This window comes from Budorcas taxicolor, chromosome 15 (assembly GCF_023091745.1).
Source record: "Budorcas taxicolor isolate Tak-1 chromosome 15, Takin1.1, whole genome shotgun sequence".
Lineage (NCBI taxonomy): Eukaryota > Metazoa > Chordata > Mammalia > Artiodactyla > Bovidae > Budorcas > Budorcas taxicolor.
The window spans coordinates 5358977-5374141 of NC_068924.1; the positions used below are offsets into that span (position 1 = coordinate 5358977).

The following is a 15165-nucleotide window of genomic DNA, read 5'->3' on the forward strand; positions in this document are numbered from 1 at the left end:
ACAATTTAGACATTCCCTCTGTTACAAGCCCAGAGGTGTGGGTCCTGACTATACTCCATCTCTCCTCTCCCACCCATCCCATTTTCATTCCTTCCTTATGTCTTTAGTTGTGGAAAATCTTCTGCTAGTTTTCTGGCCATTCCTACAGAGTTGCTCTGTAAATACGGTTGATTTTGACTTTCTGGATTTTAGCTTTCTATCTATGATAAAGGGAAAATAATACTAACTCTTAAGAGTTTCATGAAGATGGGCAAAGCTAAATCACTTAGCTTAGAGCTTCTCATGTATACAAAATGTTGAATATTAATAACTGGCTTTTCTTTGCCACATTCTCCTCAGGCCATATTTCTTTATCAGTATCACTCTCCTCCCTAACAAACTTCTCCCTAGCAAAAAAGTCAACCACAACAATGAACCATTCTCAAATGAACTCTAATTCAAATAGAAAACATAGTAACATTACTTATGTATCCACCTACTACTAATAATAGTGAATGATTTAGGTTACAATATATAATCATAATTTCTTGTATTTAAAATGAGCACTGAAGCCATAATTCTGAGATATGTCTAACCCCTACATTGACATGTTTGCCTGCTTCAGCTGATAGTCTTTTTTATGGTAAGGACTGGTAACCTAAACATTTAGTTAATTAGGAGAGAAATAAAATAGGTAAAAATTCAGCAATAAACTGCTTCCATTCTAAGCAGTTAAATTGGTATTAAAGTCATGGAAAAGGAAGTGAGCTTCTCATCTGTTTTCATTCTGTGACTTAGCCCAATTACCCAACCTAAAATAAAACCAAGAGTTTCCAATGAAAGAAGTTGCAAAATATTGTAATCATGCCATACCCAGGGTCAAGTGTTTATATCTATAATCTTAGGTTGTCGGATGTTGAAATTGATAGCTTACCCAATAACTGGGCACCTGTAAGTAAGAATTTGTTATACATTTCTCAGTCTTAGTTACAGGATGTGATGGACTATATTTCTGTCTGTATGGCTTTACATCTGTGCAGCACAGGCCACGAGCTTCAGGTGACAAAGCAAATAGGCACAGATCAGAAGAGGCTGAATGAGCTGTAATGGCCAGATGAAGTTAAGTGAAGAGAAAGTTGTCCAGTCGTGTCCAACTCTTTGAGACCCGTTTAGTCCATGGTTTTCTCCAGGCCAGAGTACTGGAGTGGGTAGGCTTTCCCTTCTCCAGGGGATCTTCCCAACCCAGGAATCAAACCCAGGTCTCTCACATTGCAGGTGGATTCTTTGCCAGCTGAGCCACAACGGAAGCCCATATGATCAGACAGTCAGGGGAAAAAGAACAAAACTAAAGAAGTAAATCAAAGGTAAAATTGGGGTCAGTTTCAAAAACGAGAAAAATAAACAGTGTCAAAATATGAGAGAAAAAAGTTGGGGGAGAGCCAAGTTTCAAACCAAGAAGCTTTTGGTAAACATCTGAGTTGCAATAGTTAGAATTTGGGGTAATCACTTAACCATTTAATTTTGCATAATCACTTACCCCTGAGCTTGAGTTTATTACTTAATTTTTTGATCCTAGTCTCTACTCTGTAAGGTTGTTCTACAGATTAGAAATAACATATATTTAGGGCCTGGCATACAGTAATAGCTCTAGACTTAGAAAGGTTTCACCGTTTTTTGAGAAATAATTGCATACTTGGCTGAATGTATACACACACTCCAGTAAGTTTAGTAAGTAATGAATAACTTAAACGCAGGATTCTTCTCGTCCCAAGTCATTAGTTTCTTCCAGATGTGATGTTTTAAATTTACACACTAACATTACGCCCAAGATATGTACCGGTTATAATAATAGCTCTTAATATAACTAACTTTCATTGCATCATTACTATGTAATAAGATCCACCAACAGGATATGTAAACACCAATAAAATTATGACTCAAATAGAGATGAAGCACCTCAGAGCTTGCCAATAAGTACCTGAGAACATTGTCAGATATATTTCAGGCCAGCAAGCTTCTTCTAGTAAATATATTGGAGTGAATAATATACACCAGCATAAAACACATATGATAGCCAGGTGAATGATGTCATATTCACTGCCTTTTATACAGACGGCAAAACAATGGCCCACAGAAGTGATATACTTGTTCATAGTCCATTTGACTTTCTCTAAGTCTGGGTGTCAGCTCCGCCTACCTCTGATTTTCAGCTAGTGTCCATTTTACTTCATTGTGTAGAGCAAACTCCTTGGCTGCATTAAGACACAGGTTGACTTCACTGGTTCAGTGAGTACCCAAGCTTCTCTCCAGCTCTCGCATGGGGCTCTCAGAGCCTCCAGTTTCTAGAAATCACATCTTGTCCAATCTACTTCAAATAGGGTAGAAGTGGCATGTGGTACTCAGAGGATCATTCCTGCACACTCATTAATTTAGTCTGCTGTCACTTTGAAGTTACATACTTCAGATAGAGTAGAGTTAATTCATCTTTAGTGAGAGAAAAGTATAATTCTATACTATTTTGTATTAATAAGTTAGTTTGATAAGACAGTTATATGGACTTGGTATGTGAAAAACATTATGATTGGTTGAGGAAAAAGAGAGAGAAATGCAAAAGTGAGAGGTTAGGTGGATAATATTTTAAATAGTTTCCCATTACAAATCTAAATCCAATTTCCCCTTTTGTACTTGGGGAGAAGGAAAAGATGAAAAGATTTTTAAAAAGCAAGAGGATGGTTTCTTTTTCTTCAAGCAGGCTGGATCTGAATATTTAAATTCAAGTTTCCAGGCTCTTTACTTCATGGAAAATAGATGGGGAAACAATGGAAACAGTGACAGACTATTTTCTTGGGCTCCAAAATCAGTACAGATGGTGACTGCAGCCATGAAATTATAAGACACTTGCTCCTTGGATGAAAAACTATGACCAACTTGACAGCATATTAAAAAGCAGAGACATTACTTTACCGACAGAGGTCCATCTAGTCAAAGCTATGGTTTTTCCAGTAGTCATGTATGGATGTGAGAGTTGGACTGTAAAGAAAGCTGAGCATTGAAGAACTGATGCTTTTGAACTGTGGTGTTGGAGAAGACTCTTGAGAGTCCCTTGGACTGCAAGGAGGTCCAACCAGTCCATCCTAAAGGAGATCAGTCCTGAATATTCATTGGAAGGTCTGATGCTGAAGCTAAAACTCCAATACTTTGGGCATCTGATGCAAAGAACTGACTCATTGGAAAAGACCCTGATTCTGAGAAAGATTGAGGGTAGGAGAAGGGGATGACAGAGGATGAGATGGTTGGATGAGTCAATGGACATGAGTCTGTGGAAATTCCAGGAGATGGTGATGGACAGGGAAGCCTGCCTTGCTGCCGTCCATGGGATCGCAAAGAGTCGAACATGACTGAGTGACTGAACTGAACTGAACTGAACAAACTAAATTGCAATAAAATGTAAAAGTAGCAGAAAAATAAAATATTAATTAGGGGTCTTCATCAAAAACAACATTGTTTCATACTAACTTGTTTCAATAAACTAAAGACTAAAATAAATTGTGAAATTTGGGGAAATGACTAAAAATCATAAAAATTACCTTAAAACTATACTTGTTCCATTAACAATATCTGGAAAGATACTACAATCCTGAAAACTATGTGAAAGAATTTATTAGAGGAAAAGACAGTGTTCTTGTGGTTTTAAAAAAATACAAGAAATCCAGAGGTTCCTGGGGTGGGAAGTGACAGAGAAGCTGGACTCTGACACCCTGGAAGTGACACACAAGCCCAGAGCTGGGATTCCTGGCATCGGTCACTTCTGCGTCTTTCCTGGTAAGCCCAAAGAGATGGAGGAAAACTCGTCGGAGGAAAACTCATCTCACAAGCAATGGGTCCAAAGAGATTTTAGACATAATACTGAGATTTTATAAATTACTGTCACAGGAGAAATAGTACACTCAACTTTTTTTTCATATGGAATTGTGAATTATACACTGAATTTGCCTAGAGATGTATTGATTCTGCCACTGAGAAAGCTCTGACGGTTCTGGGAGGAGGTGACGCCACTTAGGTTCTTCAGGATTTATGAAGGAGAGGCTGACATAATGACTTTGCACTCAAAGGTAATAAATAAAATAAAATGTTTTCATTGATCTGGTGTTGTCTTATTGAAAAAGGGCATAAAGAAATTCTGATTGCCTATATTTCCATCAGTATTTTTCCTCTCCTAGAACTTGGAGACTGATCATTTTGATGTACCTGGAGAAGTTTCGGGTCACACCTCTCCGCCAGGGCCTTGTTTGTATGGAGATGTGCGCTTTGATGATGATGAACCATGGGCTGAAGACGCAGCAGGCGAGTCATAAACATCTCTGGATGATTTCAGGAATAATGTCCGACACAATCCAAGAGTGACCTGATTATCTAGAATGAGCACTAAATGGAACATCCTAAGAACTGGAATTTCTGATTATTTGATGGTAACCACTGGAAGCACTCTTTGTTTCAATCATTGTTGAAGAACTTTATGAATAAAGTTGTTTGCTGTCAGCATTTCTGACAGCATTTCAGAAATGCTGAAAGGAAAGAAGCTGTATTTTCTTCTTTGCTGTCAGCAAGCACAATGTTGAAGCATCATTTAATCTTATTTTCACAGCTTAGGAATTTGTGGAGGTTTTAGAATGAGCATGTCAACAGTGTTTCTCTTTCCTTTTACTACAGATGATTAAGGAAAAATCAATTACACTGAATCAGGTTTGACCCTAAAATGTGCCCTGGGATTTCTTTTCTTACCATCTGGCTTCTTTTCTTTTAAAAATAAAGATCAGAAAAAAAGGCCAGAAAATAAATTTCTAGTTCACCTGTTCAAATAAACATGCCAGTGTCTCTAGTTTAGGAGCTTCCCCTCATTCCAAATTGTTTCTAAACAACTTTACTAAATTTTAACACAATGACCAAGATTAACTGTGATTACAATGCTCCCTGGGCATCTGCACAGAATTTGTTGCAGGAGCAGCAATGTGTACTGTAAGTGACTGACTTACTGATGTGAAGCTTGGGAGAGACTTCTAGGTTGGAAATTTAGATTAAGAAGTCATCAGCAATTAGACAAAATAACTAGTACTGGTCACTGTAATTTATTGGTAATAAATGTTAAGACCCAGAAAGGGAGTGAACCAGAGTTATCTACTCATTTATTTTTTCACTCATTCATTCATACCTTCATTCAGGGACTAAATACCACCTATGAATTGATTGAAATAAAACCAAGACTTCTGTTTTCCACAACAGTGCTCTAAAAGCATTTCTAAAACCAAAAAACTTCACTCAAATTTTCTTGGGCTTCTCTTTTCAATAGGCAATGAGTTCTGGGCTGTCAGAAGAGTTGAGATGCAAGCAGGTTATCTAAGAGGCATCCACACCCTGGGTTTTCCTCCAACCATAAAGAAAACTGACGTAGCTATTTCTGATAAGGAAAAGAAGAAAAGACGCTTCTTTGTAGAGGACAAACACTAGAGGTAAGTAGCAATAGGAATGACTTCATATGAAGCCTAATTGGGAAATTTTTTTTTTTTTTTCTTTAAGGATATCTCCTACTCCCACAATCTAATTTCAAATTTTCTGATTATCAAGAAGACAGCTTATAATCATTCAACTTCCCAGATATAACCAAAGAATCTCAGAATGGCTGATCCTTGGATCATATATCCAGACACCAAAAGGCATCAGCAGAGACCAGCTGAGGCCCAGACAATGCGCCATTATAGGAAGCCCAGGTGTATCAGGCTGAAGAGCAAGCGTGATACAGAACTGAAAGTTTACTTTAGCCAATGATTTAATTCACTTTGCATCATTTGTATATACAGTCCTCAAGCATCTGAAGCAAAAAGACACTTAGGCTCCGTGTGTCTAGACTTAGAAAATTGACCTCAGACATAGTGTGTGGTCCCTCTATAGAAGAGCATGATGTCCTCGTATCTGGGCAAAGTATTGTTTTATGTACTAAACTTTTAAGCCCAAGAAAGTCACATATTTTTATAGTCAAAAAAATATTTAACACTTCCTTACACCATTTTAGAATTTTATCCAGGATTTCACACTGGGACATTAATATGACATCATACTTTTGCAATGGGGCCTCTGCATAATGTTGAACTGTGTTTCTTTCATTTGGTACGGATTTGATGAAAATAGCTAGTCCATGGAGCAAAGTTTTCCCAGACTAATAGCTGATGACTTTCCTGGAGTTGAGCTGAAGATTAATGCTGTGTAACAGGCATTTGGTAAGAGGACACTCATTTCATTGCCAGTGGGGACACTTTAGGGAATTTTATGGTGTCAAACTGAAGAGGAAACACAAAACACTTTTCAATTAACTCAAGCTTGCATCTTTTTATTCTAAACTCTTGAAAAATTCCACTTTCCAACTTATGCAAATTGAGCTTAAACTTTTTTCTTGAATAATTTCCAAGTCACTGTTTCATCCTGAGCCCTGCATGCATGCTCAATCATGTCTGACTCTTTGGGACCTCATGACTATAGCCCACCAGTCTCCTCTGTCCATGGAGTTTTCCAGGCAAGAATACTAGAGTGGGTTACCATTTCCTACTCCAGGGGATCTTTCTGACACAGTGATCAAACTGGTGTCTCTTGCATCTCCTGCACTGGCAAGTGAATTCTTTACTGCTGTGCCACCTGGGAAGCCTCCACTGTTTCACACTTGCACATAAAATCAAAGGATACTTCCTCATGTCATAGCCATTTCAAGTCACTGTTTTGGAATAAAAATGCAACTGAGCGTGAACCAGGTCTGCTAGTATCTGCTTTTCTTTCTCCTCCAGCACCTCCTTGTTGGCCATGCTCTGCTATTCCAAGGAGAGATGAGAAGAGTCTGTCTGGCTTTCTGCTGCAGGCTGCCATTGCCTATATTAAATATTATTTGTAAATAAATTATAGCCCTTCCATACACTCAAAAAAGACAAAATTTGATTGCTGGTAATGAACAGATGAGAAAGCAAAAAGCGTGCTTGCTTCTAAGGAATCTGGAGGGAGCTGCCAAGGCTTGACATCATAAGGCTCAGCCCATAGGGCTATTGATCTTGCCACAGGATAACTTGGCCTGAACATATGCAAAGCAGTAAATGGACCTCCGGCGCATTTTATTGATGGCCTGTTTCTCTTGGGTCCAATTGCTTCCCAAACTGCGATTTAGTACCACATGGGGGGAAATGGGATTGGATAGAAAGAGGGAAATGAGACAGGCAGTTCCTAAAAAGCAGATTGATAAGAAGTCTGGGGTCCCCAAGGAGGTGGAGGGGAGGAGGAGGAGGAGGAAACTGTAGTCAAGGACTATTGGAGACTTGGACTCCCATGGGAGGACAAGACCAGCACTATGGTGAATTGAGAAGAATGCTCAAAGGTGCAGAAGAGGTTTCAGTGATTCCTACGTCTGGTCAATACTGGTCCTGGAAATTAGAAAAGGTGATCCTTCAGGAAGGGATCAAATAGTTTTAGTGTTGGGGAGATGGAGGGAAGTTGGGGTTGTGAATAGATTGGCAGTTGTCAATAGGATGGTGATAATGAGGCAGAAAAGAAAGTGAATACAACCTGAGTGAGCTCAGAAGTATGCGGGGAACCCAGATAAGTTCTTGAAGGTAAAAGGAGAAGAAGGCAGCAGAGGATGAAATGGTTCGATAGCATCACTCACTGGTCACAAGCATGACCAATGGTCGGGAATCTGAGCAAACTCTGGGAGATCGTGAAGGACAGGGAGGGAGGGAGACCTGTGTGCTGCAGTCCATGGGATCATAAAGAGTCAGACACCACTTAGCAACTGACCAACAACAGCAAAGACCCCCATCCCACAGAAACTGAAATAGTAAGGTGTGTTGTTTTAACCCACTAAGTTTGTAGTAACTTTAAAATCAGTAATACATATCTAATACAGTAAATGATCTTATGTACAGTCATAGACACACAACAATTATCCAGATAATTCAGGTCAAAATCATGCTCAAGAAGCTCTGAAGGCAGCAATATCTCACCACTTTCTGGAGTTCCAAATCTGGCAATGATACCCATGACATAGAGAGATGTGTGACTGTGTCAAGGGGGAGGTCAAAGGCAAAATTTTATAGTAGAAAAAAATTGGCCATTGATGACCTCACTTTATTTGGGGTATCTTTCTCTTTCTTTTTCTGTATCTTACCTTTTTATCCAGTCATAAAGTAGCATTATTACACAGCATTTGTAGCCATTAATGAAATAATAAATGATAGCAAATCTGATGTGTTTGAATTATAAAAAAATTTTTTCTTGTTATCGGTAATTGTTAGGGTTCAAATGTTAAATACACTGGAAAGAGACAGAGAAATTGTAGAATCAGAGCAAAAGACATGCAGAGAAAAGAAAGCAGAGAGACAGAGGGACAAAGACAAAAGTGGAGACGGAGAGAAGGTAACAGGTGACACGGTGGCAGTAAGCACAGGTGTGGGCAGGAAGGTGGAAACCACGCTGAAATGCAGGAAGATGACCCGGGTACAAGCAGACCTAAGGTGGAGAAGGGTGTGCACTGATGAAAGGCAAAGGGAAGAAGGAAAAAGCCAAGAAGACATAATTAGGACTACATTAGGCAGTCATAGCTTCCCTGGTGGCTCAGAGGATAAAGCGTCTGCCTGCAATGCAGGAGACCTGGGTTCAATCCCTGAGTTTGGAAGATCCCCTGGAGAAGGAAATGGCAACCCACTCCAGTATTCTTGCCTGGAAAATCCCATGGACAGAGGAGCCTGGCAGGCTACAGTCCACAGGGTCACAAAGAGTCGGACACGACTGAGCGACTTCACTTCACTAGGAAGTCACACTGGGGCAGGCCACCCATGAAGCAACCTGGAAATCAGGGAGAGTGGCCTGGAAAGCAATATTATCCCATACCCTGACGTGAGACCGAGAACCTGTTGGGAGCAACTTTGTGCCTCAAGGATCACAAGCAGAGAGTTCGAGTTGGTGACCTAAGAAGCAAGCATTGACTGCTCTCTTAGCGTGAAAAGAGGTGCTTGCATGAAACAGTCCCCTGGAGACTGGCTGCACCGCGTCTGCTCCTTCGTTCACTGGCTAATCCACTCATGTACAGGTGAGTGTAAGGGCTACGGGGTAAAGGACACAGGCACAGAGCTTTACAGACATGGCTCCGCTCTTCCGGAGCTTACGTTCTCCAGAGGGAGGCGGAGAAGTAAAAAGTCTGTGATACTATCCCAAGTGCTTTGGCCATAGCAGGGAAGCACACGGGGCTGTCAGATCACCTAGAAGAAGCTCCATCCCAACCATAACACTGACAAGTCATGGGAAGCCACAAGTCATGAGAAGCCTCCTAGGGTTTCACCCAGGAGCAACCCCCTAAATGAAAAATCAAAGAGCAGGAATTTAGCAAGAATGTGGGCAGGAGGTGGCCAAGGTAGAGAGGGAGGGCAGTATCGGAAGGTGTTTAGACCTTGTGGCCTAAGGCACTGTTTCTCAAACCACTGGTAGTGAAGGACCAGTTTCTTAAATTGCCAATAAATTATGGACTGATAACTTTGTAAAATACGATAGAAAGGAATTACTAGCAAAATGGAATGACAAAGATTTTGAGTGCCTGATTTTCAGACCTGACAGACATAAATCTCTCTGTCAAACTGCTAGAAAAGAGGCTCAAAGCACTTATTCCCTATTTTTATACTTATTTGGCATACTTCAGGTAAGTACATGGGGTCCATGGGGTCTCAAAGAGTCAGACATGACTTAGCAACAGAACAACAATATTGTAGAATAATAGCAAATCATCCCTGGGCCAGCAGGGAGGACACTCTGACTAGCACTGGCATATAATATACTATATAAGCAAAGACTTGCATTAGAGAGAGGGGTAAACATCAAGGAACTGTGCTGCCTAAAGCACTTTCTGGGTGGTGCTGGCATTCAGACTACTGAAAGTCAGGTCTAAAATGCACCTGACTGTACTGTAACAGTTGAATTCTCAACACTCCTAATTGTTAACACCAAGGCTAATATTCTGGTGTAGATTCCAGCAACCAGAACAGGGGTAATAGGGAAAACCTGGGAGAGGAGATGGGGAAAATTCCCTTTCTGTCTGTTCTTCAAAGCAACTTATTTGCTGCCATGAAAGTCTTCCTATAATAAACTTTAGTTCAATTTGATTGACTTGGTTAAAAACACAAACAAGAAATGAAACAAACCACAAAACTCTTCCCACACTTTCCCCCTCATTTCACAGCTACCTCCTTGCACTCAGGACTCAGCTCAGAGCTGCGTCTCTGAGATGCTCCCTTTCTTCCCCCAGATGTGCTGCGTCATCACGGCTGCTCCCAGAACACTTTCGCTCTCTGTTACAAGTAACGCCTCAGATTTGTCCGGCAGCAGGCTACAACCTTGAATTATTTTCCACTCTAAATTGCTCAAGGGGCTTCCCAGGTGGCTAAGTGGTAAAGAATATGCCTGCCAATGCAAGAGACACAAGAGAAGCGGGTTCGATCCCCGAGTGGGGAACATCCCCTAGAGTAGGAAATGTCAACAGAGGAGCCTGGCAGGCTATATAGTTCACAGACTCGCAAAGAGTTGGGCACTATGGAAGCGACTGAACACACAGTCACGCTAAACTGTTCAAGGGCACAATAGTTGACGTGAAATAGGTGCTCAGTAAATGACTGATGAATGAATAAATAAACGGGTCACTATGTCTTAGAAGGAAGTCGTGTTTGATGTTAGAATAAAGAAACAGAAAGAGTTGTCAGGCCACCAGTTTGGAGAGCAAGGGTGTTCTAAATGCAGAGAAGCATGCGGAGCAATGGTGTAGAGATATTGGGTGACATGTCATGACTGGGGACTCCCAAATTGTTTGGTTAGAGTCAAGAAAATGTTAGGCATGTTTAATGTATATTTTGGAGAGAGGACTATGAAGCATTCAACTTACAGTTAGAATCTTGAGATTTTAGTTAATATATAGGACAACTGAGTGAAATACCTCCACAGAGTTCATGTCTAACTTTAACTTGTTTTCATGGTAAACTAATTAACCATATTTTCATAATTCACTTACACATTTATTAATTCAATAATCATTCGATCATGACATCAAATCTAGTTTTGAAGCAAGCAGGATATAAATGTTTTAAAAATGTCAGCTAAAAACACCAAATTACCCTGTACTACACGATACATTTCTTCAGCAACTCAGCAGACAAACACTATTTCAGGAAGTGAGCAGGGGAAGGAATGACTTAGCCCCCCAAAGATTTAATCAAGGAAGATTTTCTGGTTATTTATTGCTACATAACAAAAAAAATTCCCAAATTTAGTGGCTTAAACTGACACGCTCGTGTGACTCTTCAGGTTGACTGTTTCCAGCTGTGCAGTTCTTGCTCAGGCTTCTGTGTGGTTGTAGACAGATGATTTCTGGGGCTGAAGTCATTACAGGCTTCTTCACTCATGTGTCTGGTGCCTGGCTGGAAGGGAGAAACAGGCTGACCCTGCTCCATGCAGCCTCTGCACCTGGCTGACTTGGTCTTCCTAACAGCATGTAGCCTCCGCAAAGGTTAAATTTTCCCCATGGCTGCCCAGGGCTCCAAAAGCAAGTGTTTTGAGACAGAAAGTGAAGGTGCCAATCTCCTAAGGCACTATGTCACTTTTGCTTTATTCTTATTATCAAAGCCATCACAGAATTCACCCAGATTCAAAAGGAAAGGACACAGACCCAAACATTCTGGGGGAACAGAATGCCAAAAAATTGAGGCTACTTAAAAAAAAAAAAATCTGTCACAGAGATATTTAAGGATCTGTACAAACTTAATCCTCTCAACTGAGAGGTTGGAAACACAGCTCTTCAGGAAGAGTCTTTCCTGGACCTTCAATATGGCACTGGTGAATCAGCTGGTACCCAGAAGTTGACTTCTAAGTGATTGTATCAGTAAAGCTTTCCCAACAAGATTAATAGGGTGGTATTGCACCACCATTAGCTAAATCGAACGTTTGGGTATACAAGATACTTGAATTTAGGGCACAGCTTATCTCTCTTGGAAACATGCCATTTTATCAATTATTCTTATCAACAGAATCACATTTAACTCACAGCGATGATGACTATGCAGGAACATCTGAGCACATGGTTGTCTCTTAGGCAAGACTCCTATGTTTATAAAAAACATGCATCACTGTATAGTTTATAATGTGAATTCAGCCGAAGATAGTTTTCCCTTTATTCCTCATTGCCCAGAAACAGCTTCCTCAAGTGTTACATCCCTTCAGGAAGCTGAAATCCACTTTGAATGTTCTTACTCTATTCCTTGGATCATTTCCCAGTTGTTTCATTTTTAAGAAATAAAACAACTTAGCATTTCTCAATTTTCCCATCTTTCATGTGGGAGGGTTTAATTAGATGAGTTATTTTAAAAGCTCTCTTGCAACTCTAGAGCATTCGTTGACTAATGTGTTTCTATGTGGCAAGCCTTGAACTACAGATACATCACACAGATTATTCCATTTAATTCTCCTGAAAACCATTTTTGGAAGATATTATCATATTATTAGGGCTTCCGTGGTGGCTCAGATGGTAAAGATCTGGGTTTGATCCCTGGGTTGGGAAGATCCCCTGGAGGAGGGCATGGCAACCCACTCCAGTATTCTCGCCTGGAGAATCCCATGGACAGAGGAGCCTGGCGGGCCTGCAGTCCATGGGGTTGCAGACTTGGACACAACTGAGCGACTAAGAACAGCACGCAGCACTTTATTCTTCCTATTCTCCAGGCAAGGAGGCAAATCTCTAGATATTAAATGGCCAAGTTCTACATACCTAGTCATAAAAAGACTTAGGATTCAAAATTTTATCTTCTTTTCACCAAAATCTTCTAAGTGTTGCCTTCCATTCAACATCCTATGAGCCTATGATTTGAAATTATTCAGGGACTTTGAATTATTTTCAATGAAGCTACTTAGGGTGTCAATTACTTAGGGAGTTCTATTATACATGTTCTATGTTCTTAGTGCTCTGGTTTATGTTCTCTCATTTTATGCCAGAAAGATAGCCTGTGTATGGCACTTCCTCTTCATATACCGGATCATAGAAAAAAGTCTGTTAAGGAAATGATCATTATTACTGCTCTTATTAAAACAACTTACAAAGGATTCATCAATACAATTATGCTTTAAATAGTTTGGTGGATGAAGCATTATAATTTCCTTTTTTCAGTTGAGCACAGATAGATTAAGAAACTTCTCCAGGTTTGCAAAGTTTATCAAGGGCAGAGCTGGAACTCAAACCCAGACCTTGGACTCTAATCCTGTGCCTTCTCACGGCTGCTGCTTGGAAGGGATAGAAGAACCACCTCCATCCTCACACGTGTACAACCCTCCTCAGACCCAAAGTCATTAATTTTGGAAACAAAGCACAAAAACCGAAAGAACATTGACTTTGAAACACAGTCTGGCTGTGTCTCTCCCACTCTATCTGAGGTGGATAATCTAAGCCTCAGGTTTTCCTCAGCTGCCGAAATGAGCAAATGGTATCTTTCCTCCAGGTGTCTAGTGAGGGACAGGCTTCTCTCATCATGCCACGATGTCCTCTGGATCTTGGCTTCCCACAGAGAGGTGCCACTAAGCTGGAAAGTGGGGCAGGATTCTTCAGACTGAAGGGGAGCGCCTCCTCTGCTGATGCTTCTCCAGAGCTTTACCTCAGCCCTCCCACTGCAGGACACCAAGGATTAGACATGCAGGCAGTCTTGAGAGGTCCAAAGGCAGAGACATGCTGCCTGGAATGAATTTTACTTTCCATCCCAGAAACTACTCTCAGTCTAGAGCTGACAAAGCATCTAGCTTCCTTCTAGACAAATTTAGAAAAAATTAGAAGGCAAAGGAATCCAAGCTAACATCTCAATAAATTATCTTGCTATTATTCTAAATTTCACATTTATTATGTTATTATGTTAAATTCACATATCCCCCCAAACAAAAATATATATGCATGAATCAGTTCAGTTCAGTCCCTCAGTCGTATCCCACTCTTTGCGACCCCATGAATCACAGCGTGCCAGACCTCCCTGTCCATCACCAACTCCCGGAGTTCACTCAAACTCATGTCCATCGAGTCGGTGATGCCATCCAGCCATCTCATCCTCTGTTGCCCCTTCTCCTCCTGCCCCCAATCCCTCCCAGCATCAGGGTCTTTTCCAATGAGTCAACTCGTCACGTGAGGTGGCCAAAGTATTGGAGTTTCAGCTTCAGCATCAGTCCTTCCAATGAACACCCAGGGCTGATCTCCTTTACTTGTATATATGTATATATACATGCATGCACACACACAGAGTGCCCACCTATATATTCATATATTTAAATATGAAAATATAAAAGTAAATATGCAGATATATAAATATGTAGTCATTAATATACATATATGCAGAAGCTGAAAGTAACTGTGATCTCAGATGGGGCTTACAAAGCCAGGGAGAGTAATAACCCATCTGGTTGTGCAGTTTCACAGAAGGAGACATTTGTGAGATCTCAGCCATGGTCCAGGAGAGGTTTTCTCTGAAAAAGATTATGTCCTATTCACTCTTTCTATTCATCTTCAGCTCCACAACAGACTTCTCTCCCTTTGAGAACAGTGTGGGCTGAGATCAGCTCTTCCTCAGGTACCAGGATTGGCCTGAGGTGGACGGCACTGATCTTTCTAGAGGTTCAATTTTATCTACTACACCACCTGATATTTTAAGATACAACTGTAGGTTTTAGCACTATGTGAATTCTCTGTCCCTTAGCTTACATTATGATTACTTGGCAAATTAAAAGTCATAATGACTGTAAAACAAATAAAATAGATGCAGATAAATAAAAATAATTTTAAAATATTAGCATGAATTTGTGACCATCATCATCTTGAATTCTTTGTGTAGAAAATAATCATATCATAAAGACAATAATAAGAAATTGGTAATCATTAGAAGTTAGTTCCCTTTCAGTTGAACTTGGAGATAAAAATCACTCCAAGGAAACCACAAAAACCATACTTAGCCTGCTTCCTGAGATTGCATGAACCTCGAAAAACTTTGCACAATGTGGTTGTACAACAAAGTTGTCTCTTAATGTCCCTTACCTTCTATCTCTAATCCTAAACCGTACTTATATTTAGTCAAGTTTCAATGTTTGAAAATGTTT

General features: G+C 40.3%; 1 pseudogene; it reads left to right on the top strand.

Annotated features, from left to right (window-relative positions):
- The first annotated feature begins 1910 nt into the window (after positions 1 to 1910).
- On the top strand, positions 1911 to 5484 carry LOC128060598 (stromelysin-2-like; annotated as a pseudogene).
- Positions 5485 to 15165: the final 9681 nt, after the last annotated feature.